The 27,768-nt window shown below is 43.6% G+C and overlaps 1 protein-coding gene and 1 pseudogene across 1 annotated transcript in view; both read right to left on the reverse strand.

Annotated features, from left to right (window-relative positions):
• NHS (NHS actin remodeling regulator) overlaps positions 1-27,768 on the reverse strand; it is a 315,160-nt gene that overhangs the window by 252,569 nt on the left and 34,823 nt on the right. The window lies entirely within an intron of this gene.
• Positions 22,160-22,283, reverse strand: LOC135052875 (U2 spliceosomal RNA; annotated as a pseudogene).

Here is a 27,768-nt window from a genome sequence, read left to right on the forward strand (position 1 = left end):
GAAAGGCCATCTGGTCCCGGTGCTTTCCCATTCTTCAGATGAGCTATGGTCCTAGAGACCTCCATTTCAGTAATAGCCGCCGTCAATGTGGCATCAAGAGTAGTTGCCAGTTGAGGGATAGGCAAGTCCTTCCAAAAGTTTTGTGTTTGGAAAGGGGATAGATAGGTGGTTGGCTTGGAATACAGAGAGGTTTAATAGGTGTGCATGACCTGAGCAATCTGGGCGTTAGTAGAAGTAAGTAAACCTTCCGGAGTCCGGAGAGGGTGTATTAGCATCGGGGGGCGTTGGCCCTGCAGTAAATGTGAGAGCAATTTACCCGATTTATTACCAAATCGGTGGAATCTGGCATCCTTCTTAAAGGAGTATCTAGATTCCATTTTAAGGAGTAGACTATCAAAGGCCTGTTTGGCTGTGTTGTATAGAAGTTTATGAGCAGGGGTCGGAGCAGATTTATAGGTTTGGAAAGATTCCGTTAGTGTGGATTGTGCTTGCAAATATTCAGAATTTAAAGCTTTATACGTTTGGGATGTATGGGAGATGATCTCCCCTCTAAGAACTGCTTTCGAGGCTTGCCAGAACATTTGAGGCGAGCTCGAAAGGGTCTCCGAGTTGGTGTCGCTGTAAGAGTCCCAAACGGATTCTATTTTGTTCCTAAAGGTGAGGGACTGGGACAGAGATGAAGGGAATCTCCAGGACCGAAATGTGCTCCGCTCAGTGCGCAGTTTCAATTCCACCCATACCACTGCATGGTCAGAGAGTACAATGGGTTCGATCATAACTCTAAGCACCCGGGGTAATAAGGACTCAGAGGCGAACACATAATTTATTCTGGATAAAGTTCCGTGTGCTGCAGAAAGACATGTATAATCTTTTTCTATGGGGTTCAAGGATCTCCAGACGTCTAACAGTTGTAAGGATTGTGCAAACCAGGATATACTATGTTTTGGTAGGGATACGCCTCTAGGGCATGGCAGTTGTTTATCCAGGTGAAGGGAGGTGACCATGTTAAAATCACCACCTAACAGAAGTGGGGTATCATGAAGTGGTGTAAGAATGCGTGTTAATTTGCGTAAAAAGAGTGGTATTTTAGTATTGGGGGCGTATACATTACATCATATATATGGACATCGATCTAGAATCACTTTGCAAATTATGAATCTACCTTCAGGGTCATCAATCACAGATGTGAGTGTAATTGGGACAGTAGTTCTGACCAATATCGCCACCCCTCTGGCCTTGGAAGTAAAAGGGGAGGATGCGAGGACCTTCCACTTCAAGGCGTTAAGATTTAGCATTTCAGCGGCTGCTAAGTGTGTTTCCTGCAAATAGACAATATCAAGTTTCATTCTATTCAAATATAATAGTATTTTTTTCCTTTTCTGTGGTGAGTTAATCCCACCAATGTTCCAGGAACCTAATTTAACAGTCGACATTGGATATAGGAGGCAAGATAAATATGCATTCGGTACATCCTAAACACATAGTTCGGTGGCATCGATCTATTAGGAGGGAGGTAAACTGGGAAAGGTAAAGAGGGGAAAAAGAGAGGAGAAAGAGATGAAAGGGGGAGTAATGTGGTACAGTTTGAATTATCTGCACCATACAGACAGCATTGGAGGCAAGATAAAAGTAACCCTCCGGCTAGCGGCAGGGTACTTGGGAGATATAAGACAAACAACATAGAACAAAAACAAAACAAAGAGACATCAACAAGACATCCGGGGTGCATTTGCTCACAGTCAGCGTCCATATTGAGGACAGAGCGGGACCTCGCCGATCCCGCCAACAACTAGTAACGGATGGGTGGGGGGGGGGGGGGGGGTGGATGTCCCTGCAATGGAAAGGTAGCACCAGCTTGAGGTGTGCAGCTGAATAAGGCACAATGAGAGGAGTCGGAGGACAAACAGTGTCAATCTTCATCATTGTCATCAGACACAGCAGCAGCAGCATCATCTTCTTCTTTCAGAAAGGCCTCGGCATCCGCCACAGAGAGAGAGTCAGTAAAGGACGTGCCAGAGTATATGCGTAACCGTGCCGGATACAATAGAGAAAACTTTCTATTATGTTGTATGAGATGGGAACAGAGGATAAAAGGCTTTTCTCGCTTTAGAGAGTTCCGCGGAATAATCCTGAAATATCAGAATCTTGTGGGAGTTCCAGCAAATATTGCGTATTTTGCGAGAGGCTCTCCAGATCACCTCCTTGTGTAGAAAGTTGAGACATTTAAAAAGCACTACCCGGGGTCTGGCTCCGTCGTGTGTCTTCTGTGCCCCTATCCTGTGTGCACGTTCGATTACCATATCATGACACGCAGCAGCGATGCCGAGTATTTCTGGCAGGGTAACACGTACAAAAGTGTACAGCTCGGTGCCTGTAATGGTTTCAGGGAGACCAATTACACGGAGATTCGATCTACGCGATCGATTTTCAAAGTCATCGAGTTTATTGCAAATCTGATGATGTGATTTAGTAACATGCTGCACTTCCTGCTTGAGCACAGATACATCATGAAACAGTTCTCCAGCACGTTGTTCAGTTTGAAGAACTCTATGTGATAAATGTGCTATCTGTTTGCTGATATCTGCTGTCTGGGCCTGCAGGAGGGGGCCTATTGCAATGCGGATCGCCCCTACCATGTCACTATATGTGACAGGCACTGCTGGGGTGAAAAGGATCTGATCTCCTGGGGGCATATCTGGAGAGACACTGACCTGCTGTGCATGACACATTGGAGCCTCTGGCAAGGCCTGTGGGTTTGCATCTGGTGAGGGAGGGGAAGCAAACAGCGGAGCTCCGGCGTCCGGCGCCATCTTGGGCTCAGCGCGTCGCTTCTCCTTCTTTTTGCTGGGCATGGCGGCCGCGAAATACCGCTCCATACAGCGGTCCCGGCGCTCGGCTCTGACGGGGGTGGCTTTTGCAGGGTAAGTGGAGGCTATAAGCCTAGTAAAAGATGCTGTAATTAGCGGGCAGCACGGAGCTCTCCCCTCACGCTGCCGTTCTCATAGCAGCCGGAACCGGAAGTCGCGTTCTTTCTTTTTAAGAATGTTCCAAACAGATTTGGCCACACCTAATGTTTTTGCTATCTCTCTGATGGGTTTGTTTTGATTTTTCAGCCTAATGATGGCTTGCTTCCCTGATAGTGGCAGCTCTTTGGATCTCATATTGAGAGTCAACAGAAACAGATTCCAAATGCAAATGTCACACTTGGAATCTACTCCAGACCTTTTACCTGCTTAATTGATGATGAAATAACGAGAGAATAGCCCACTCGGTCCATGAAATAGCTTTTGAGTCGACTGTCCCATTACTTTTGGTCCCTTAAAAAGTGGGAGGTACATATGTAATTCCTACACCGTTCACCTGATTTGGATGTAAATACCCTCAAATTAAAGCGGAAAGTCTGCAGTTAAAGCACATCTTGTTTGTTTCATTTCAAATCCATTGTGGTGGTATATAGAGCCCAAAATATGAGAATTGTGTCGATGTCCCAATATTTATGGACCTGACTGTATGTTGAAGCTTAAAACCAAAGTTTTCCTTGGCTTCATAAAAAGTAAGCGGAACCTTAGAGGAGCTGAACATGTTATGGATTGTAAGTACACCAGAAGAGCACCAAATTGTGAAGGATGAAAAGGCATTGCCATCCCGGAAGTTTGCCCACAAAAATAGGATTTTAATACCTACCGGTAAATCCTTTTCTCCTAGTCCGTAGAGGATGCTGGGGTCCACTTCAGTACCATGGGGTATAGATGGTACCGCAGGAGCCATGGGCACTTTAAGACTTTTCAAGGGTGTGAACTGGCTCCTCCCTCTATGCCCCTCCTCCAGACCTCAGTTATAGGAACTGTGCCTAGGGAGACGGACATTTCGAGGAAAGGATTTACTTTTATACTAATGGTGAGATTCATACCAGCTCACACCTCAACCATGCCGCACAACATGGCATTCAACATGACACACGCCAACAGGCATGAACCAATTACAGCAACATGCTGAAAACAAATGAAACACAACTTGTGTAACTATAAAGAACAAACTGCAGGTAAAGTACGTACTGGGTCGGGTGCCCAGCATCCTCTACGGACTGGGAGAAAAGGATTTACCGGTAGGTATTAAAATCCTATTTTCTCATACGTCCTACAGGATGCTGGGTTCCACTTCAGTACCATGGGGTTATACCAAAGCTCCAGTACGGGCGGGAGAGTGCGGATGACCCTGCAGTACCGATTGACCGAACTTGAGGTCCTCATCGGCCAAGATGTCAAACTTATAAAATTTAGCAAATGTGTTTGACCCTGACCAAGTAGCTGCTTGGCAAAGTTGTTAAGCCGAGATGCCCCGGGCAGCCGCCCAGGATGAGCCCACTTTCCTAGAAGAATGGGCCTTCAATGACTTCGGTACCGGCAAGCCTGCCGTAGAATGAGCGTGCTGAATTGTCCCTCTGATCCAGCGCGCAATAGTCTGCTTAGAAGCAGGACACCCAATCTTGTTGGGAGCATACAGGACAAATAAAGCCTCTGTTTTCCGTAATCGAGCTGTTCTTGCGACATAGATCTTCAAAGCTCTAACCACATCTAGAGACTGTGACTTAGTTAAAGTGTCAGTAGCTACTGGCAGCACAATAGGTTGTTTTATGTGGAAGGACGAAACCACCTTTGGAAGAAATTGTTGACGAGTTCTTAACTCTGCCCTATCTTCATGGAAGATCAGGTAAGGGCTCTTGTGAGAGAAGGTCCCCAACTCAGACACCCTACTTGCGGATGCCAAGGCCAAAAGCATCACCATTTTCCAAGTGAGAAACTTCAATTCTATCTCCTGCAGAGGTTCAAACCAATCTGATTGAAGGAACTGCAACACCACATTAAGGTCCCATGGTGCCACTGGAGGCACAAATGGAGGCTGGATGTGCAGAACCCCTTTCACGAACATCTGAACTTCTGGAAAGGAGGCCAATTGTTTTTGAAAGAAAACTGATAAGGCCGAAATATGGACCTTGATTGACCCCAATCTAAGGCCTGCATCCACACCAGCCTGCAGAAAATGGAGAAAACGTCCCAACTCAAACTCTTCCGTAGGAGCCTTCTTGGATTCACGCCAAGACACATATTTTCTCCAAATACGGTGGTAATGTTTAGACGTTACTCCTTTCCTGGCCTGAATAAGAGTGGGGATGACTTCCTTGGGAATACCCTTTCGGGCTAGGATCCGACGCTCAACAGCCATGCCATCAAACGTAGCCGCGGTAAGTCTTGAAACACACACAGCCCCTGCTGTAGTAGGTCCTCTCGAGGAGAAAGAGGCCGAGGATCTTCTATGAGCAACTCCTGAAGATCTGGATACCAAGCCCTCCTTGGCCAGTCTGGGGCAATGAAGATTGCTCAAACTCTTGTTCTTCTTATTATTTTGAAAACTTTTGGAATCAGTGGAAGTGGAGGGAAAACATATACCGACCGAAACACCCACTGGGTCACCAGTGCATCCACTGCTATTGCTTGAGGGTCTGTCGACCTGGAACAATATCTCTGAAGCTTCTTGTTTAGACGAGATGCCATCATCTCTACTTGAGGAACTCCCCAAAGACTTGTCACCTCTGCGAAGACTTCTTGGAGGAGGCCCCACTCTCCTGGATGGAGATCATGTCTGCTGAGGAAGTCTGCTTCCCAGTTGTCCACTCCCGGAATGAAAATTGCTGACAGAGCTCTAACATGTCTTTCTGCCCAGAGGAGAATCCTTGTCACCTCTGCCATTGCCGCTCTGCTTTTCGTTCCGCCTTGCCTGTTTATGTACGTGACTGCTGTTACATTGTCCGTCTGGATCTGCACGGGATCTTGAAGAAGATGTACCGCTTGTAGAAGGCCGTTGTAAATGGCTCTCAATTCCAGAACGTTTATGTGAAGGTAGGCTTCCTGACTTGACCATTTTCCTTGGAAGCTTTCCCGCTGTGTGACAGCTCCCCAGCCTCGGAGACTTGCATTGTTATTAGGAACCAGTCGTGAATCCCAAACCTGCGTCCCTCTAGTAGGTGAGAACTGTGTAGCCACCACATGAGCGAAATCCTGGCTTTGGGGGACAGGATTATATTCCGGTGCATGTGTAGGTGGGATCCGGACCACTTGTCCAACAGGTCCCACTGGAATACTCTGGCATGAAATCGGCCAAACTGTATGGCCTCGTAGGCCGCTACCATTTTCCCCAACAACCGAATAGATTGATGGATCGACACGCTTGTTGGTTTCAATATTTGTTTGACCATTTTTTGGATTTCCAGAGCCTTTTCCACTGGAAGAAATACTCTCCGTACTTCTGTGTCCAGAATCATCCCTAAAAAGGACAATCTTGTCGTCGGTTCCAACTGCGACTTTGGAAAATTCATGATCCAACCGTGTTGTTGGAGTATTGACAGGGAGAGTGCGATGTTCTGCACCAACTGTTCCCTGGATCTCGCTTTTATCAGGAGATCGTCCAGATAAGGAATTATATTGACTCCTTTTTAACGAAGGAGGACCATCATCTCCGCCATCACCTTGGTGAATACCCTCGGTGCCGTGGAGAGTCCGATCGGCAACGTCTGGAACTGGTAATGGCAATCCTGTACTGCGAATCTCAGATAAGCTTGATGAGGAGGATAAATGGGAACATGCAAGTGAGCATCTTTTATGTCTACTGACACCATGAAGTCCCCCTCTTCCAGACTGGAAATCACTACCCTCAGGGATTCCATCTTGAACTTGAACCTTTTCAGGTAGAGATTCAGATTTTTTCAGGTTTAAAATCGGTATGACCGAGCCGTCCGGCTTCGGCACTACGAAGAGGCTTGAATAAAAAACCTTCTCCTTACTGTGCCAAGGGTACCAGGACAATGACCTGATCCTGACATAATTTTTGAATTGCCGTTGTTACTGCCTCTCTTCCCAGAAGAGAAGCTGGCGAGGTCGATTTGAAAAATCGGCATGGGGGGACGTCTTGAAACTCTAGTTTGTACCCATGGGACACTATTTGTAAGACCCATTGGTCCAGGCCAGATTGCATCCAGATTTGGCTGAAAAGTTTCAGACATGCTCCCACCCGAGCGGACTCCCGCAAGGGAGCCCCAGCGTTATGCTGCAGATTTGGCAGAAGCTGGGGTGGACTTCTGCTCCTGCGATCCAGGAGACACTTTGGATTTCTTTCCTTTTCCCCTTCCCCTACCTGCAAAGAAGGGGGAACCTTTGGCCTTTTTGTATTTTCTGGGCCGAAAGGACTGTATGTGAGAGTGATGTGTCTTTTTCGCCGGTGTAGGAGCATAAGGCAAGAATGTCAACTTACCTGCGGTAGCCGCCGAGACTAACGCATCCAGCCCATCACCAAACAAGGCCTCACCTTTATAAAGGAGAGCCTCCATATTTCTTTTGGAATCTGCATCAGCATTCCACTGGCGAATCCACAACGCCCTCCGAGCCGATACTGCCATGGTAGCGGTTCTTGATCCCAAGAGACCAATATATTTCATGGTTTCTAGTACGTACGCAGCAACGTCTTTGATACGACCTAACGTTAGGAGTATCTCGTCTCCATCTATTGTGTCAATATCTCATGACAAGTTTTCTGACCACTTTTCAATAGCACTACTCACTCACGCACAGACAATGGTAGGCCTGAGTAGTGTCCCACTGGCCACATCAATAGATCACCTCACTCACTTGCGGTCTGTCGGCACCTTAAGTGAAGCCATTCCAGGCGCAGGGAGAAACACCTTTTCTCTTTTATGACAGGGCCCTGTCTAAAATGCGGGGTGACTCCCACCTTTTGGAAAAAGGTTAGCTGCCTGAATTCCTTTTGGGAATCTGAAATTTCTTTTCAGGTTAAATCAGACTCCCTCCAAGAGACTGTTCAACTCCTGAGGTGGAGGGAAAATTACATTACTTCTTTACTAAAGTAAACCCTCTCCTTGTGGTAAAAGAGGGGGCTTCGTAACTTCTAACACCTCCTTTATAGCTAAAACATGTTTTGAATGCTTTTTGCTAACTTAGGACCTATTCCCCTGGAATCACTAGTGTCGACACAGGAATCAGAGTCCGTGTCGGTATCAGTTTGTACTACTTGTTTGTATGTGACCCAGAGGGGTCCCTGTGGATGAAAGGCAGAACTATTAAAAATCACATCTTCAACAGATGATATTCATTTTTTTGTATGAGATTCAGTCCAACCTCTTACTGATATGATTCACACTATCATGTAACCTTTCACCCAGTCAGGCTCTTGGTGTCATATTACACCTCTGTGTCCCTAACATGTCTCCACAGAGTTCCCTGTCACAGACATGTCACACACGTGCACAACCACACCAGAGACACTCTGGGACTTATAGGGGACAGACCCACAGTAAAATCTGTCAGAGGGACACAGATAGGATTTGCCAGTTCACAACCCAGCGCCAGTAACACAATGTCTGTGAACACAAAATGCCCACTGACATGCAGCGCTTTTATAATGTTAATCACACAATTATATAGCACCAAATTCACTGTGGCCCCCCTGTTTTGCACCCTGATACTTGTTCAGTAGTGGAGGAGGACCAGCAGACTGAGGAGAGAGAGAAAATGGCACTGAGCAGTGTGCTGGCTGACTGAGGAGGAAGCTCCACTCTTCAGTGGTGTGTTTCTCCTCAGCTTTTATGAGGTAATTTTTTTATACTGGCGGGGGTAGGACTGTGCCTCAGCAACTTATGCCCCTTATTTATGCCAGTTTCCATAGGTTTCATGCTGCCCAGGGCGCCCCCCCACGCCTTGCACCCTGCAGTGCCTGTGTATGTGTGGGCAACATTTATTATTTATTTATTACCAGTTATTTATATAGCGCACACATATTCCGCAGCGCTGTACAGAGAATATTTTGCCCATTCACATCAGTCCCTGCCCCAGTGGAGCTTACATTCTATATTCCCTACCACATGTACACAGACACATTCATACTAGTGTTAATTTTGTTGGGAGCCAATTAACCTACCAGTATATTTTTGGATTGTGGGAGGAAAACGGAGTACCCGGAGGAAACCCACGCAAGTACGGGGAAAATATACAAACTCTGCACAGTTAGGGCCATGGTGGGAATCGAACCCATGACCTCAGTGCTGTGAGGCAGTAATGCTAACCATTACACCATCCGTACTGCCATGGCGTTTCTGTACGTGGCACGCTGCGCTCCCGCCAGCCGCGCGGTACCTTTAGCCGTCACTTTCTTGATTGAAGATCTGTCTTCTAGTTCTAACACTCACCTGTCTTCTGACTTCTGGCTCTGTGAGGGGGGTGACGGCGTGCTGTGGGAGTGAGCATCTAGGCACAGCTAGCGTTCAGTTCCTTTCAGGAGCTAATGGTGTCCTGTCAGCCAGAAGCAGAGCCATGAAACTCATTAGGAAGTTGATTCCTACTTCTGCCCCCTCAGTCCCACGAAGCAGGGAGACTGTTGCCAGCAGTTCTCCCTGAAAATAAAAAACCTAACATAAGTCTTTTCAGAGAAACTCAGTAGAGCTCCTCTGGAGTGCATCCAGTCTGCCTGGGCACATTTCTAAAACGGAGGTCTGGAGGAGGGGCATAGAGGGAGGAGCCAGTTCACACCCTTGAAAAGTCTTAAAGTGCCCATGGCTCCTGCGGATCCGTCTATACCCCATGGTACTGAAGTGGACCCCAGCATCCTCTAGGACGTATGAGAAATTAAGAATATACATTATTTTAATTATTGCTTTCCGTGAAAGTGCAGAAATGCAGGAACTTCAATGTACACATATTTTGTTTTAGGCACAAAATTATTAAAAATATTGTATAAAATTATACCCCTTTTACACCGCCAGCTTCTAACACGGTTATTGCCCATTTGCGTGCATAACCCGTGTTGCTGTGCAATGTAAAAGGGCCCAGTTGGAACTCGGGTAGCTTGCAGGGTTGAACACGGGTTCAACCCGGCTTGCTGTGTTGTGTAAATGGGAAGCCGGGTCGATGCAACACGTTTCCCACTCACTCTGTATGGAAGGGCGGCGCTTGGAGATCATGTGATCTCCAAGTGCCGCCCCCGCCGCATCACCGATGATGTCAGCCAACCCGGCAATATGCTGGGTTGGAAACAGCGGTGGCGAGGGGCCTGAGGCGGGTCGCAGCCGGGAAGCACCGTGTCAGGCTCCAAGGGCGACGGGACCCACCTCATTTGGTCTAAAAAGGGTATTACCTTTAGGCTATGTGTATAAGGTGTATACTAAATATAAATACATATATCCAATATAATTCTGGTCCCAGGCATTTTGGATATGGGCGCATCAACCTGGAAGAAAATGTGGACAATCTTCGCACACATTTCTTCTGGAACAGTGTATCATCTGAAATGTGATGCTCTGCCTTAAGTTGTCACAGATTCTATGCTCAAAGGGTTCAAAACCTCACATTGAAGGAAACAAAAACCAACAGCACGTGTTGAATAATTTTTACCCTGAGTATGTCATTGCTATCCCTATTTAATTCATAAACTACAAACCTTTGTACTGATCCTGTGCAAGTTTTGCTTTTTCACTTCATTGCACCTGACAGTTAATAGCAAAACTGAGAGCTGTATCAGCAAACGAACAAATCGCAGCTACAGCACATGAATTATTTAGAGCTGCATGCATTGTGGAATTACGTTTGGTGTTTTTATAGCAGTAAATAATAATAAAAAGCCTTTTACTCTAATTGCCTTCATCGAAAAGTTTTAAAAGGTCTACATTCCTGTAGGAACTGTAGTAACAGTGATGCAGGAATCTGTTCTGGTGTCCTGCAATGAAATTGAAATGAAGCCATATTACAAAGCACTGAATGACAAGGCATGCTGTCACTGTTGTGTAAAGGAATAATAGGAAGGAGAAAATACACCTACCATCTGATAAAACCAATGCCATGAGAACATTGTTAATATTCTCATCCCATTGTTTTGCAATGGCCATTGCTGACAAGGCTTTTTTTAATAAATGCGCAAAACAGACATTTTTCCTGGGACCATCAGTACTGAGAGACTCCTTGTTATTGGAGCCTAGATAGCCCCCTGTGTCCAATGGAGTAACTAGACCCCAAGTTTCAAAGAGGAAATTCTTCTCTTGGAAGGTACTAGATTGGCAAGTAACCTGTGACCAACCAGGCTTAGGGGTCTATTTCTCATCAGTGGTTCATCGGCTGCAGTAGCAATATTACATATTTGTGCATTATGCGGCAATACAGATAGCAGCTGCTTTGCAATGTAATATTCCTCTGAGAAAAACTCTGCTCCTAATTTGAGGTTTTCTCCCTAATGCTACCAGTGAAGAGCAACAGTGACATGCACATGCTGTCCACATATGCGCATAGAGAGAGGATGTAATGAAGGCTACAGTGAAAACACCAGAGATTTGGATTATCTTCACGCCATAAATAGATCTCATAGCACCTACAGTACATAGCCCACATCTAAATTCTTAAATCGTAGACTAGCAAAGCTGTGTCCTTCTACTTAACATTTACCAAAGACCTGTTTATTCCATAAAATGGGTGAGTGCAACTGGTACTATTATATACCTTTTAATTATATAGAGTATTATCCTATGTTTATTTGCTTATTTTTTGCCAACTGAAGAGAAGTTTTGAGTGTGAGTACACTGCCTCTTTTCTTCTCACTTAAGATGTGGCACAGGATTGTTTGTAGGATCAGTGGCGGTTTTAGATGTCGGCTAGCAGGACAGGCGCCCATGATGCAGCAGCCTGAGGGTGCGACTGCAGTGACCGAGCTGGCTGCACCCCGCCTCCTGCACCCCATTGGCCGCCTGACTCCATCCTCGCTGCTAACTTCATGTGCGCAAGAGTGCGGGAGCCCTACTGCTACGGGCCGGACGGTGGATGACGGGGACACAGGCAGCATGGTGGATGGCACACATGCACATACACACACATTCTGGCACAATGTGTATAAGGGGCTACCTGGCGCAATCTGTATAAGAGGCTCTACCTGGCGCAATGTGTATAAGGGGCTACCTGGCGCAATGTGTATAAGGGGCTACCTGGTGCAATGTGTATAAGAGGCATTACCTGGTGCAATGCATATAAGAGGCTCTACCTGGCACAATGTGTATAAGGGACTCTACCTAGCGTAACATCTGTAAGGGGCTCTGCCTGGTGGAATCTGTTTAAGGGGCTCTATCTTATGTAACAGGTGTAAGGGGCTCTACCTGGCTCAATGTGTATAAAGGTTCTACCTGGTGCAACGTGTCTAAGAGGCTCTACCTGGCTTAATGAGGATAAGGGACTTTACCTGGCGCAATGCGTATAAGGGGCTCCTCCTGGCATAATGTGCGTTAGGAACTCTACCACGCCCCTTCCCTATGAAGCCATGCCCCTATATTTTTTACGCGTGCCGTCGGCGCTCACTGTCCCTGTTTTGAAGGGGGGGAGGAAATGTTTGCCCTGGGCACCACAGGGTCTAGGATATCGACACAGGAATGGTCCCCTTGGTGCATGTTGCATGAAACTATTTTTTTATGAACTTTATGACTTCCACCCATATTTGAATACCATATCTACATAGACATTCAATTAAAGGAGTGCCACAAAGGGTCTTATCTACTTTCTTTTTCAAGTCTATCGTGGAATGTATGGTGACACACTTCTTTGATAATATTTATTGTGGCTTCACATGCGTGCGCAGTGTTTCTATATCTTGTTTGTTTATGTCAGCAATCCAAATGTTCGGAGGTATGCATGTGTTTCATTTGCCTAATGGGAAATTCAACACTGCAGGTGTGAATGTAAGATGTTGCAGTTAGTATCATGTGTGTTTTTGCTCTGCGCATGCTCTAGAACCAAGAGTCACCATAAGCAACTGAAGAAGTATAACAGAGCTGTAACAGATGGTTCTCCCATAGCAATGCTCACAGTGGGTGTGTCAAAGGAATTACAGGCAATGCAGAGTTGTGAGAAAGCGTACAGTATATATGCCTATTTTCAGATGTATCTTTTGCACTTACCTGTACTATAGGGCTAGTGTGCACTAATGATTATGTGTATCAAACAGAGGATATGGATATGGGGCAGTCTGGCCACAGAGTTGTGTGAACTTGGGGCTGGCTGAGAGCATACAAGATCATCACTAAAGCACTCTACTGGCAAAGTGTGAAATGGCACTGCCAAAATACAGTATAGTTGATCAAGTCTTTGGGGCCATGGGATGGCTCATAAATTATATAGCCTACTAGAGAAAGTAATTTCCTCTGAATATTAGATACCCAGCCAAAATATTGTCTTTCAATATTGCTCCAGAACTCGCTGGGGGTGTACACTGTGGTAGGTGCGCTCAGCAGGTTCAGGGGCAGGTAGATATGATGTGGAGCTAAGCTAGCAGCAAGAATGACAATCAAGAGTATGGGGGGCATTCAGAGGTGGATGCAGGGAAAACAGCAATGCGCAATTCTCCCGATGTTGTACATCTGCGCATTGTCCAAAATCCAGTGCACAAGTATTCCGATATTCTACCTCTGCGCATTGTCCAATATGCATTGCGCAAGTGTCCCGATGTTTAATGCTGGGAGCCTCAGATCGAAATTGCATGGAGACGCAAGCAATTTTAGTGGGCATTTCTGGACGTTAATTAGGTGGGTAGCTAATAGTCACGGGGGTGTGGCAGGGGCAGTGACTGCAGCTGAAGATAAAATTGCACAGATATCAGTGGCCATGGTCACTCAGATATTCTACGTCTGCCATAGGCAGGTCTATGTCCAATTATGTGGCTGTCTTTGTACACACATTGGCGGATTTACATCGCAGCAAGTAGCCATCGACTTTGGCTGCAACTGACTGTAGCGGCTGCAACAAAAGTGATGGGTATCAAACGTGAACTGAACTGGAAAGATGAGACCCCAGTAGTTTTTTAAGTAGGAAGAGAGGGTTTTAGCCTAATTAAATAATTTAATTAATTCTGAGTCCCATTTTTATAAATTTTGTGATAGCACTTTAAAAACTGCTATATCTTTTTGCACCTTTTTCATATATATATATATATATATGTATATATAAAAAAAAAAAAAAATATATATATATATATATATATATATATGATTTATACATTTAGGATGTGCAGTGTTCTAAATAATATTTGAGCGTGGATTTATTTTTCTTTGTTTAACAATATGTCACCTTTATACAGGGTTGGCTGGTTTAAACCTCCTGGTTTGCACCCTGCTATTATACTGTATATTCTAGTACTGTACATTGCACAGTAAAATCAGTGAATGTGCTTCTCTAAAAAAAGAAAATGACACGGCATTTACTGTTCATCCACATCTGGGAAAATAAAAAGGATGCAGAGAAAAGAGATTCTGCACACCTGACCCATACACAGCCCATTCTGTACATGACCCCTTTTCTGTTCTGTAATGAAAATGGAACAGTAAATAACTGATGCAGCTGCTATAAAAAGCATCACGACCACTGACCTTGTATTGATTAGTAAGAAAGCCCAGGCAGAAAGGAGTCATTAGTGCTAAGTAATGCATAAATACATGTGCAGTGGTTGAGGACTTGCAACTATGGTGTCCCTAACCATAGGAATACAAATGCATTTCCCCTGTATGGGACTCCTCCTGTTCTTAAAGGAGGGGGTTTGTACATTTGTGTGTTGTAGTGGAAGATCATCAGTACAGTCTCTGCCGGTTGCCTACCTTTCCTTTAGAGACTGATATAGAAAGTGCTTGCAAGTGTCTCTTTGTGAGTACTAAAAAATGCAGACACATCATGTTGTCACTTCTGGTTATATAACCAGGATGAGTTTAAGTGTAAGGAAACGGTATCATAGCCCATTGTTACAATGCCAGTTTCCTGCACATATATGACAAAACAGATCTTAGACTTCTGCGTGGTTAGATATTAAACTGAGGAAGCAATGTGTCCTTTTCCTACATGTATTTTTCCCTTTTCAGCTAGGTATTTGTAAGCTTTTATTTCACCATGTTATTAGAAAAAATATGAGGGTGTTTTGCTAATCACAGCTCTGTGTTTTCAGTGGAACAGGGAAACGTGAGAAATGTGAGAAATAACACTCCACACCATTTACTGGACACATGCCAGTATCCACAATGGAATATCTCCTGCTCAGGTATGACAGAGCTGGCTCTCCACTGACAGACAGACAGCATTTAGCTTTTTATCTGTTTCTGCTATTAATGTCCAAGTTATACTTGTCAGCTCAACTGTCAGTCAGCCCAAATGTAAGACAACCAACCAATCAGCTTCCCTTACTGACCGCAAAGTATTACACTGCATTCCTAGACTGCCAATGATGCTTTAGGAACCAAGATCAACACATAACTAACACAATGACGCTATTTCACTGTTTTATGTTAAAAAGGAAAAAATACATGGGGTAATAAGACTGCTCTGAAAGGTTAGAGATGGCAGAGGATGTCCAGATTGCATTAATCTATCTCCTCCTTGTCAACATTGGTAGTGAAGGGAAATACGCAGTAAACACTGGAGGGGTTGAAGAAGATAAAAATGAATTCTTGGGAGAGAGTGAGTAGGGAAATAAATGTCAGGTGAGGATGAAGAGTAAGGATAGCAACAAAGGTGGTGGAAAGACAATTAATTATTAAAGTGCACAACATTCCAAAGCTACCTGCGTGGGGAGGAAGTTAGACAGTTGGCCAAGTGGGTATGACAATCACAGTATCATGGCGATGCAGAATCCATCATTACAGCAGCAGGGTAAGGGAGAGCAGGCTGAAACATTATCTAGGGTACCTAGTACCCGAGCACTAATCCTGAGAGTCAGAGTTTGTTTGCACATTTCATTGGTGATAAAAAAGGTTAGAAATTTAAGCAAATTGCTCTGGCATACCTTAAAAGTAAAGATGAGCGGGTTCGGTTCGTTGAGATCCGAACCCCCCCGAACTTCACCTATTTTACACGGGTCCGAGGCAGCCTCGGATCTTCCCGCCTTGCTCGGTTAACCCGAACGCGCCCGAACGTCATCATCCTGCTGTCGGATTCTCGCGAGATTTGTATTCTATGTAAAGAGCCGCGCGTTACCGTCATTTTCACTCGTGCATTGGAGATTGAACGGAGAGGACGTGGCTGCGTTCTCTCCCTGAAAAGCTCCGTATCTGTGCTCAGTGTGCTGCAAATATCTGTGCTCAGTGTGCTGAAAATATCTACGTTCTCTGCCTGAAAACACTCCATATCTGTGCTCAGTGTGCTGAAAATATCTGTGCTCAGTGTGCTGCATTGCGGGGACCACCAGTATATAATTAGTAGTACAGTACAGTAGGCCATTGCTGTATCTTGCAGCTCTGTGTCAAGTGTACTATCCATATCTGTGCTGCATTATTGTGAGCAGTATATAGTAGGACAGTGCAGCATTTTGGTGACCAGCAGTATACATATACAGTAGTACAGTACAGTAGGCCATTGCTGTATCTTGCAGCTGTGTCAAGTATACTATCCATATCTGTGCTGCATTGTTGTGAGCAGTATATAGTAGGACAGTGCAGCATTTTGGTGACCAGCAGTATACATATAGTACAGTACAGTAGGCCATTGCTGTATCTTGCAGCTCTGTGTCACTTCTAGTATCCTGATCAGTGCTCAATATCTGCTACATTGTAGTGACCAGTATGTATACTGTACTGTGCGACGTGTGTTATACACCTGGCGATTTTATACATCCTGTAATCTGTACTGAGCGATGTGTGAGATACACCTGGGGATTATACACCCTGTATACTGTACTGTGCGGCGTGTGATACACCTGGTGATTATACACCCTTTATACTGTACTGTGCAACGTTTGTGATACACCTGGTGATTATACATCTTGTAATCTGTACTGAGCGATGTGTGAGATACACCTGGGGATTATACACCCTATATACTGTACTGAGCGATGTGTGAGATACACCTGGGGATTATACACCCTGTATACTGTACTGAGCGATGTGCGAGATACACCTGGGGATTATACATCCTGTAATCTTTACTGAGCGATGTGTGAGATACACCTGGTAATATCTGTGCTCAGTGTGCTGCATTGTGGTGACCACCAGTATATTATAGTAGTACAGTACAGTAGGCCATTGCTGTATCTTGCAGCTCCGTGTCAGACTCAGTTCTAGTATCCTGATCAGTGCTCAATATCTGCAGCATTGCTGTGACCAGTATATAGTAGTACAGTGCAGCATTGTGGTGACCACCAGTATATAGTAGTACAGTTCAGTAGGCCATTGCTGTATTTTGCAGCTCTGTGTCACTTCTAGTATCCTGATCAGTGCTTAATATCTGTGCTCAGTGTCAGTGCTGCATTGTGGTGACAGTATACTACAGTACAATAGTCCAGTGCTGTTCTCGCTGCTCAGTGTCAGTTCTCCGTAGTATCATCAGTGATCAGTATAATCAGTTCTCAGTATAATCAGTGCGCTGTTAAACGTGTGCCCGTTTTCCGCCATTAGTGCAGTGAGATTTAGACAATTGATGAAATTATTGTGTCCCCGGTACAAAATCCCATCTAGATTCCACTTCACTAGGCAGGCGATAGCGAGATTTTACCAATTAATATCAGTGATTTATAATTATTAATTACAGTGATCTTGCCAAATAATTCCAGTGATTTTGTCATTTTCTTCCAGTGATTTGGACCAATAATACCATTGATTAGTACGAATAATTCCTGTGATTTTGTAATTTTCTTCCAGTGATTTGGACCAATAATACCATTGATTAGAACGAATAATTCCTGTGATTTTGTCATTTTCTTCCAGTGATTTGGACCAATTTTACCATTGATTAGAATGAATAATTCCTGTAATATTGAGGTGTTTGTGTCGCTTAGCTTAGCCATCCAGCGACCACAGTGCACCTCTTTTTCTCTTTTCTTTGCATCATGTGCTGTTTGGAGCCAATTTTTTAAGTGCCATCCTGTCTGCCACTGCAGTGCCACTCCTAGATGGGCCAGGTGTTTGTGCCGGCCACTTGGGTCGCTTAGCTTAGTCATCCAGCGACCTCGGTGCAAATTTTAGGACTAAAAATAATATTGTGAGGTGTGAGGTGTTCAGAATAGACTGGAAATTAGTGGAAATTATGGTTATTGAGGTTAATAATACTATAGGATCAAAATTACCCCCCAAATTCTATGATTTAAGCTGTTTTTGAGGGTTTTTTGAAAAAAAACTCCTGAATCCAAAATACACCCGAATCCGACAAGAAAATTTCAGGGAGGTTTTGCAAAAACGCGTCCGAATCCAAAACACGGCCGCGGAACCGAATCCAAAACCAAAACACAAAACCCGAAAAATTTCCGGTTCATATCTCTAATTAAAAGTGATTACGCTAAAATGTTGAAACATTTATTTATTACAATTTGTTTGCAATAGTGTCAGCATACTTTGGAGCTCTTTAGAATTGGGAACAAGCACAGTAATAAAACAAGACATGGTACTATCATAACAGACAACAAAGAGGTAAGAGGCTCTGCTCAGACCTTAGAATCTAAAAAAGATATACCCGCCCTGCAGCTATTAAAACTCTGTTAGTGAACACTGTAATCTTCATGAAGTGGGAAGGTCGTGTTAGAGGGAAGGTTTAATTTGATTTAATGAATGCTGCGTTTATCCAATCAGGTGCTGCTGACCTGACAAGAAAATCCAGAAACCTTTGCTAATGCTCCCATACATGCACAGAAGATGCAGCCTCTGGTATTGACAGGGGCCTAGTGGTGAGGACCTTTGTAATGTTGTTAGAAGTCCTTATTTAACTTCCTATGCTGCACATGATTTTAATGAGCAGAACAGCAAGCCAGGATACAGTATATAGCTACTGAGCAAATTCATACATACATACATACATACATACATACATACATACATACATGGATAGATAGGTATGTATGTAAAATCTGTCTACATCTATACACATTTAAATAATGGTGACTAATATGCTGATAAACCTTCCTGTAACCAACTTTTATTTGGTCCCCTGTATTTTTATGATGTGCAAAACAAAATTTACAGAGTTTATTCAGCAATGTTATGCTGCACATAAGTCTTTGATATACAGTAGAGCTTGGGGAAAGATACAAATCAATCTCAAGTACAGAACTTCAATATAAATCCGCACACATTTAGTGGCGCACAAATCGATGCTAAACTGACTAATAAAAAGCTGCTTCTTTTAGGTCACATTTTATTTGGGGGTAAGGTAACAGAAGACCACTTGGTGACATTTTTTCTAGTGGGTATACTCACAGGGGCTCAAGTTAAATGCTGAGGATTGGTAGCAAACACTTTGACAAAACACGGTCAGTAGAGAACCCTTTTAGCCACATAAAATTCATCTGGTTACAGTGTCTGCAGGGGTGGATATAGAGAGAAAAGGGCCTGTGTGTGCGCCCCCTCCTCTCTGGCAGCGGCCGCAACTTTGTAGACTCCATACCAAATATATCACTATGGCTGACAGAAATCTTGGTCCAAAAAAAAGAAAAGGTAAAAAGAATGTGAAAAAGAACCTGGACCACATGGCAGACATCTGTGTATCCTCACAGAACTTAACTCAGTAACTGCCAAACCATTATTTCTAACATACTTGCCGATATTGCTGCCCCCTCCTCCGGGACGACGTACAGGGGGGGCGTGTCCGGTAGTAACGGGGCGTGTTTGGGGGGTGGCGGCATAAAAACGTCATTGTGCTCCACCCCCCACTATTCAGTGCCGAGGTAACAGGAACCGGAGAGCGGTGGCGGAGCTACGATGATGCGATTCAGCGTGAATCGCATCATCTGTGCCCCTCAGACCGCCCATTAGTGCTCTGATGTTGGCGGCCAAGTTGGGGGTGCGGGAGCTGGTGGCGGATGCGGGACACTTGCTGACCTTTCCGGGGAATGGCCTCCCAGCCATTCCGGGAGGGTAGACAAGTATGATTTCTAATGCTTTAAAACTGGCATGGCACCAATGGATTGACAAAAAAAGGCAACTGTGGAACTTATAGTTAAAAAAGGATTGAGTTTATTGTCTGGTAACTACAGACTAGTAAGTTTAAGCTCTGTGGCGGAAAGATATTTGATTTTTTTTTTAAGAGACGTTAAGGAAAATAATCTAAAACTGTTACCTATATATACACAACTCTACCAGATACTGTAAATAATCTAAACCGCTAGGTCATTGGAGTGTACTTTCGCGATACTGTCCCTAGACCTTTGTCTCAAAATATTCTCAGCTTTAGAAGTTGATTCCCTCCCCAAACCGGTCCTTTTTCCCCTTATTTTACACTATTTTTTCTTTTGTGTTTCTTTGTTATTTCTTTCCGTTGGTTATTTGCCATTATATCAGTGATGTCATTAGTTTCCTGTCAGTTTTATTGCTCTCACTCCTGTTTTTGTGTACTATTGTCCATTACTACTTGTTATATAGAGTGACTTACTGTCTTTGTTCATGTACGTTGTAATTCTTCAATAAAAACAGTATATACTATATATATATATATATATATATATATAGAAAATAATTTTAGCAGCAACAGCCAGTATGGTCTGTCAAACGCATCTAATTACATTTTACATAAAAGTGAGTAGTAAACTCAATAGTGGATTGGCAGTGGATGTAGTATATTTAGCTGTTGCTGCGGATATAAATGGAAATCTATTGGTATAGAAAATACAGAATAACTGGATAGAAAACTGGTTAAAAAATTGTGTCCAGGAATAAGTTATAAATGATTCATGCTTTAACCGGAAATTATTTATAAGTGTTGTATAACAGTGTTCTTTCTTGCAACCAATGCTGTTTCACTTGTTTATAAATCATGTCGCATTTGGAATTAATAGTACATAATCTATGTTTATAGATGACACTAATTTACGTAGTGTACAGAGTCCAAACAAGATGTCCAGATGTATTTGGCAGCATCATGTTTGATGATGTTCAGTGAGATAAACTATAAATATACATGCATCTTCCACCTTAGATGGACCACTCAGAGAGTTAGTAACAGCATGCAATGCCAATCTGTAGCATTCTGAGCCAAACGGAAAATTATCATGCAGTAAAATGGGCATAGTTAGTATCAAGAAAGAAAAATTTACTTTAAATATACTGTATATATCAGTTCTGTTCGGCAAATTCACAAAATGGATTTCGTCCAACTGCAGAGAATGCAGAGAACCTGCTTTCTCATTAGTTGCCCATTTAATAATTATCAGGTTTTAGACGTAATAATTATAATTTCTTATTGCTGTTTGCCGCGCCAATAAGACATGATGTACTGCTGCATGCAGAGACAGACTAATACAGATCCCTATCCCAGTACTTTTTGCGGAGTGTAGCCCATAGGCTACAATGGTAACATTAGCTAACGGGGCCCCAATTTTTTTTTTTTTTTTTTTTTACTTGAAGCCCGAGGTGCGGTGCTTCATCACCCAGTGTCTGTGCCAAACGTGCTGGGGGCATAGGTACTTGGACCCTCTCCCAAAGGAGAAGGGCCCCGTTACTCCCCTACCCCTCAGAGCCAGAAGGCCTACTGAGGGGAAAAAAGGGACTGTGGGTCCCCCCTTGCCAAAGCGCAGAGGGACCCTCGTGTGTCCCCAGGGTTGGCCGAAACTTCCCCCCCGGGGACCGAAAACTGCGTCTGGTCCTCCCCCCGTGGCGAGGACCTCAGCAACTTAGGAGAGTGGGTGGCCCATAAGGGTCTCACCTAAACCCCAAAAACGAAAAACGTGAACGTGACATACTAAACAAAAATAAGTGCTGTGCATAAATAAATAAGCCCCAGCCAGAAGGCCGGGGAGGGGGTATAAAAAATTGTCCTTGCCCTAGCCAAAAGGCCAGGGCAAAGGAAAAGGTGCAACAGAAGTTTGGGAGTGACAGTGCTAGTGCCATCAAAGTGCAAAGGTGCCTGCACCAGTGCAAGTTAAGGCACCCCTAGGTCACCCCAGGGGCACGTGTCACCTCGAGCTTCGAGCCGCTCCCAGTCTCTCAGCCAGACCAAGTTTCATACCCACTCTATGCCAGGGTCAACCCCCAGTACGAGAGTAGATACTAAACCAGGCCGTTCCCGATCCAACGTAAGGTATGTATCGGCCTTACAAAGTAGGGATACTAAGCCTGGTTTTTCTCCACTCTCGACCAGGGGCCTTGCCACACCCTGGCACGGTACTCCACAAGGTGTTTCTCCATTCCACATCTAGGAACCTCTCACGCTCCTAGTGTAAGAACAGGTACTCCACCCTGTGTTTCCCTTGAGCAGATACTACACTTGATCTTAGCCAAAAGGCAGAGAAGCGATACACAAAGCCACGATTCCTGGTATTGTATACAGTGACGTGATTCAGGAAGTGTGCTGCAGCGAGGGCCTAGCTGGTGACTTGCCTTTTTGTCAGGGAGAGCCACAAGCCATATTCAGGAGTCTCCAGCATCATCAACATCATCATCATCATGTATATGCACCAACCTACAGGCAGCTGCAATTGATACGGATTTAATATGCATCTCTACGTCAGTCTACAGCTCTTCCCAATAAGGATATTTTTGTATGCTAGAATGCTCTTCAGTTACAAATGGACATAAGTGTCAAGTTCCTGCAAATCTGCATGTGTGTGCTGCCTATTGTCTGATCTTGCGTAGCGCCAAGTTGCGTGTCTTTTTCAACCCTGCATCACCCCCACTATCGGTCATTTGAGATACTTTAAACAGTATTATAAACAGCTGGATTTCACAACTAGAAGCTAAGCAAGCATGTAATTAAAGAATGCATTCATTTCAGTGTGTTGCTGTGGAATTTGTTCCCATAAAAAAAAGTTATAGCTATTGTGCAATAATGACCATTATTCAAGGAAACAAAAGACTTAGAAAACTATTCAAATGTAAAACTCCACCTTTCAGTGTGAGGGAGATGTAGAATAATCCTTGTTATAGACTCCAATGTTACTGTACTTTACAGCAAGTGCCGTGCCTGCAATGGAATTGTTTATGACAATTGAATTTGGGTCACATTAAACTTGGGAGACTTAGTAAACAGTGCCTCGGGTTATAAGAAAGTAGTCTTCAATTATAACCAAATAGCAGAGAAATACGCCAGGACAGGGGCTAAGACTCTGAAAGCAATTCTCAGTTTCATATTATGTACATGTTACTCTAGCACGGAATGAGCCAGATCATGGTGATATCAGTATAAATGCACACTTTTTGGTCGCTTTGAATGGGTCTTCTTTGCTGTTACCCAGATTACCATTCTGTACTGTATTTGTTCAATCACATTTTGCAGTGGGGCATATTCAATTAGTTGCAGGGTATACTCCAAGTCTAAATGTCAGCTATTTGCCGCACGCGGCAAAGGGAAAGGCTTAAATAGCCCTCCACCTACAATCTTAGATTACAGCGTGGAATCTGCAGAATCAATGGGTTTTACCCACATGTGAGCTTCTCATTGTGCCTTTTGTTCGCAGACTTTTCCCAAAAAGTACACTCTTGGGGATTCACGTGCAGATGAATCCCCGCTAATTGGATCAAGCTAGCTGGGTAAATAGCTTTGGACTAAACCCCTCAGCTAATTGAATATGCCTGTATAGATTGAAAATTGGAAGAATTTTTCTAAAATTGTTCAATGACCTGTTCCACTAAGAAACTTGGTTTGCATGACATTTTGTTGCTATTTTGTACATCATTTTTGTTATAACAGCTGGGATAATGATGGTCAATCCATTCTGCTTTGTGGTATTTCTAGGATAGGACTTGGGTCTTTTAAAACCAAATGCCTTTGATATCACATAAATGTAATAGACAAATGTGACAAACGTTTTCAAAATAGTATTCATCTGTAGTCTAGATTCTAAATGAACTGTTCACTAAGCTTTCGGTAGTGTACAGATTTGTTTTAGTGGGTATACCAATGTTAGATTTACAGTAAAAAGACAGTCATTAGGTGGACCCTAAATGGTCGACATGCAATAGGTCGACGTGGTCAGAAGGTCGACATGTAAAAATAAACAGTGCTTAAGGTCAACAGCTACAAAAGGTCAACATGATAATGTTAGACACAAATATAGTCGACACTTGGGATTTTTTACATTTTTATCAACTTTTTCATCATTTACCATCCACGTGGAAGGTACAAATTTCCACTGATCTGTCTCAAATATGTTGAAACATAAACACAAGAAACAAAAACAAAAAAAACTTGTGTCAACCTTTTTTGTGTTGACCATTTTCACATTGACCTTTTGTACCTGTTGACCTTTTCTACTGTCTACCTTTTCCATGTCGACCTTTTGCATGTCGACCATTTGTGGTCAACCTATTGACTGTGCGTTAGTATGTACTGTAGATCTTTTGAACCACACCTGTTTTTCTGATAAACACAAGGGCCCTCATTCCGAGTTGTTCGCTCGCAAGCTGCTTTTAGCAGATTTACTCACGCTAAGCCGCCGCCTACTGGGAGTGAATCTTAGCTTATCAAAATTGCGAACGACGTATTCGCAATATTGCGATTACACCTCTCTTAGCAGTTTCTGAGTAGCTCCAGACTTACTCGGCATCTTCGATCAGTTCAGTGCTTGTCGTTCCTGGTTTGACGTCACAAACACACCCAGCGTTCGCCCAGACACTCCTCCGTTTCTCCAGTCACTCCTGCGTTTTTTCCAGAAACGGTAGCGTTTTTCCGCACACACTCATAAAACGGCCAGTTTCCGCCCAGTAACACCCACTTCCTGTCAATCACACTACGATCACCAGAACGATGAAAAAGCCGTAAGTAAAATTCCTAACTGCATAGCAAATTTACTTGGCGCAGTCACACTGCGGACATTGCGCATGCGCACTAAGCGGAAAATCGCTGCGATGTGAAAAAAAATACCGAGCGAACAACTCGGAATGACCCCCAATAACTAAATGCTAGGAGGTCTGAGAAGGAAAACAGCTTGTTTGGAAAGTAACTGTGTAGGACACTTTTCTTCTGGGAGTGTCATCTATGCAAGTAATGTAGGGAACATCCACATGTTTGATATCTAGGCCATTCATTCTCTATCACTTAAGTACTTGCCCATAGAGGAGATGCTGCTGGCCACTTTGGGGGTTGGGCTGTGCTCTCCACACGAATGGTGCCATTTAGCTCCATCCACTACATACGGTGTCACGATTATCTGCCCATCCTGTCCGCCTCACTAGTAAGTGGGTTGGATGCAGGAGCTCTGCCGACTCTTTGCCTCCTGAAACTTCCGGGAGAGTACGCAAGTATGATCACTTATGAACTATCATATCCTTGTAAGTACTGTATAGATGGCATTTTGTTTCATTTTTATCATCCTGCACACTCCTACTGTGGGCACAGTTTTTGACAAACATTAGAAAGATTCTAATACACAGGAACATCCATGTTATATGATGTTAATTAAGTAAAATATGATGATTGACCAGAATACAAACCATTGTTTGGTTATGCAATGTTTTCTCATAAAGAGGCATAATTATTAAACAATATTTGTGGGATATTCTCCAAAAACAGACATTGCTAGAGGGTACCAGTAAATATTAAGGATCCCTCAAATGTATACCATTAGATACAGTAGCTCCGATTATCTCAGTAATTATTTAACTTCTTGCATATCGCATGTCCCTGAATGTGTATATTAGTACATTTCATCAAAACTTAGCTTCTTATGCCATGAATAGCGGTGAAATTAAAAATGTGGGGGCTAAAAGCCGATAATTGAAAAATATGCCCCAAAATAAGCTGTCACATGGAGCAAATATTATGTTCCCTATGTGTAGCTCACTGCTGTTGGCATTTGTTGATAATAACTGTTTTCATACATTGATGCTATCTAGTGTAGCTACAGTATAAATTGCTATTCTCTGTCAAATATGATGGAACATCATGGATAATTAACAGACAAATGCAAGAAAAAGCTGACAACAGTGATAGGTAAAGCTAAAACAGCATACAGTAAGAGAATGAGATACAATGTAATACATCAGAAAAAGCTTCACATGAGATTAGCTCACATGGCAGTCAGAAAAGGTACAGCAGAACTCCAAGCAGTAGAATATATATATATATATATATATATATATATATATATATATATACACAGTAACGGATCTTGCCACGGGCAAGCAGGACTTTTGCCCGGGGCGCCACCTTCCGGAGGGCGCCATGGCAAGATCCGCTACTGCAGTGCTGTGCCCACCGCTGTGTCCCGCTACCGCTGCGTCCCGCTGTGAAGGGCGTCAGGTAACTAGACGCGTAGCGTCTAGTTTCCCTTCGTGGAGAGGACCTGTATGAAGCCACGCCCATACTACCCACCCGGGGCGCAAAAAGACAGAGAACCGGCCCTGTATATACATACTGTACATACACACACACACACACACACACACACACACACACACACACACACACACACACACACACACACTTACACACTCCTGTATAGGAATGTGCTACAAAACAGATAATTTAGTCACTACAAGACAGAATCAATTAGCCACAGTAATTGATACGGACTTGTATCAATGGCCGAGGCTGTTCATTTGCAGCCCCTGATAAACCCGTATGTTGCACTTCACATAGACTTCTGTTCAAGTCTGAGGGAGCCTCGAACAGAAATCCGCAGTTGGATAGGCTTTATGAAATTAATAAATTGGTAAGTATTTTTGGGAGTTGGAAGGGAGCGTTTTTATATTGCCAGCAACTGCAAGTCTGACAAGAGAGTTAAGTCAAGTAGTTTTGGTATGGTGTCTATACATGCAGTGCCTGGGCGATTGGATGTATGTCCAATTTGGATCTGCACAATGGCTGTATCCCATGGGCCTTAATTAGTGCAATGAGAAGATGACCTCACATGCTGTTAAATTGGCATCCATCCATCAACATTTTCAGTCAGTCCCAACTGATATATAATAGATTCCTATCATATGTTAGTCAGGACTAGCAGAGGCAAGAAATTGTGAGTATAGCAATTACAAATATATTGTGAAATTAGATGTATAAAGGTCCACTGTAACCCTAATTCAGGTTTATTAATGCATGCCTTCTTAAATAGAAGAAACTGATACCCTTGAATTTACATAGTATGGAAAATGTCAACTATCTGCCAATTTAATGGCAAATTCAATGCTAAACGACCAAATTAACTACTGTCATTAGAGATATTGCCCCTGATGAAAATCACTATGGATTGATTGAAATGGATGTTGGGTAGTACAATGTGATGTTCCTTAAACACACAATAAATCTTTTTTTTTTTTTTTTAAATGAAGTGATTCTTCTTATTCTTGCCAGGATAGATGAGTATTATACTGAAAAGTTCAGTATACTGCCTCACAGTGAAATACACATTTACCTTTGTCACAAGTGCTACTTGTTTACCCTCTGAATATATATATATAAACATAAGTGTGTGTGTTTGTGTGTACAACATATTTCATACTTGCCTACTCTCCCAGATCTGTGGGGGACTCCCGACTTTTAGGGGTGGTCCCCGCAACCCCCGGAAGAGTGGGCATCCCTCCCGCATTCTGCCCACTTCCCAGTGAAGTGGGCGGAACAGAAACAGGAATCCAGGTACATGCAGAGGGGGAGGGGCCTAGCAACCTATTCTATGTTAATTGCATCATTTAGACCGCACCCCTATTCAAATTAGCACAAAATGTAGTGCTATGCCATGAGTGGGTGGGGCCTAATTATGTGAGAGCTCTGGCTCCGCCCCATCACAGGCCACCTGCTTTTCCTCCCTGGGCTTCTAGCGGGAAGGAAAATTCAAAAGTAGGAAGTA

Source organism: Pseudophryne corroboree, chromosome 2 (genome assembly GCF_028390025.1).
Source record: "Pseudophryne corroboree isolate aPseCor3 chromosome 2, aPseCor3.hap2, whole genome shotgun sequence".
NCBI lineage: Eukaryota > Metazoa > Chordata > Amphibia > Anura > Myobatrachidae > Pseudophryne > Pseudophryne corroboree.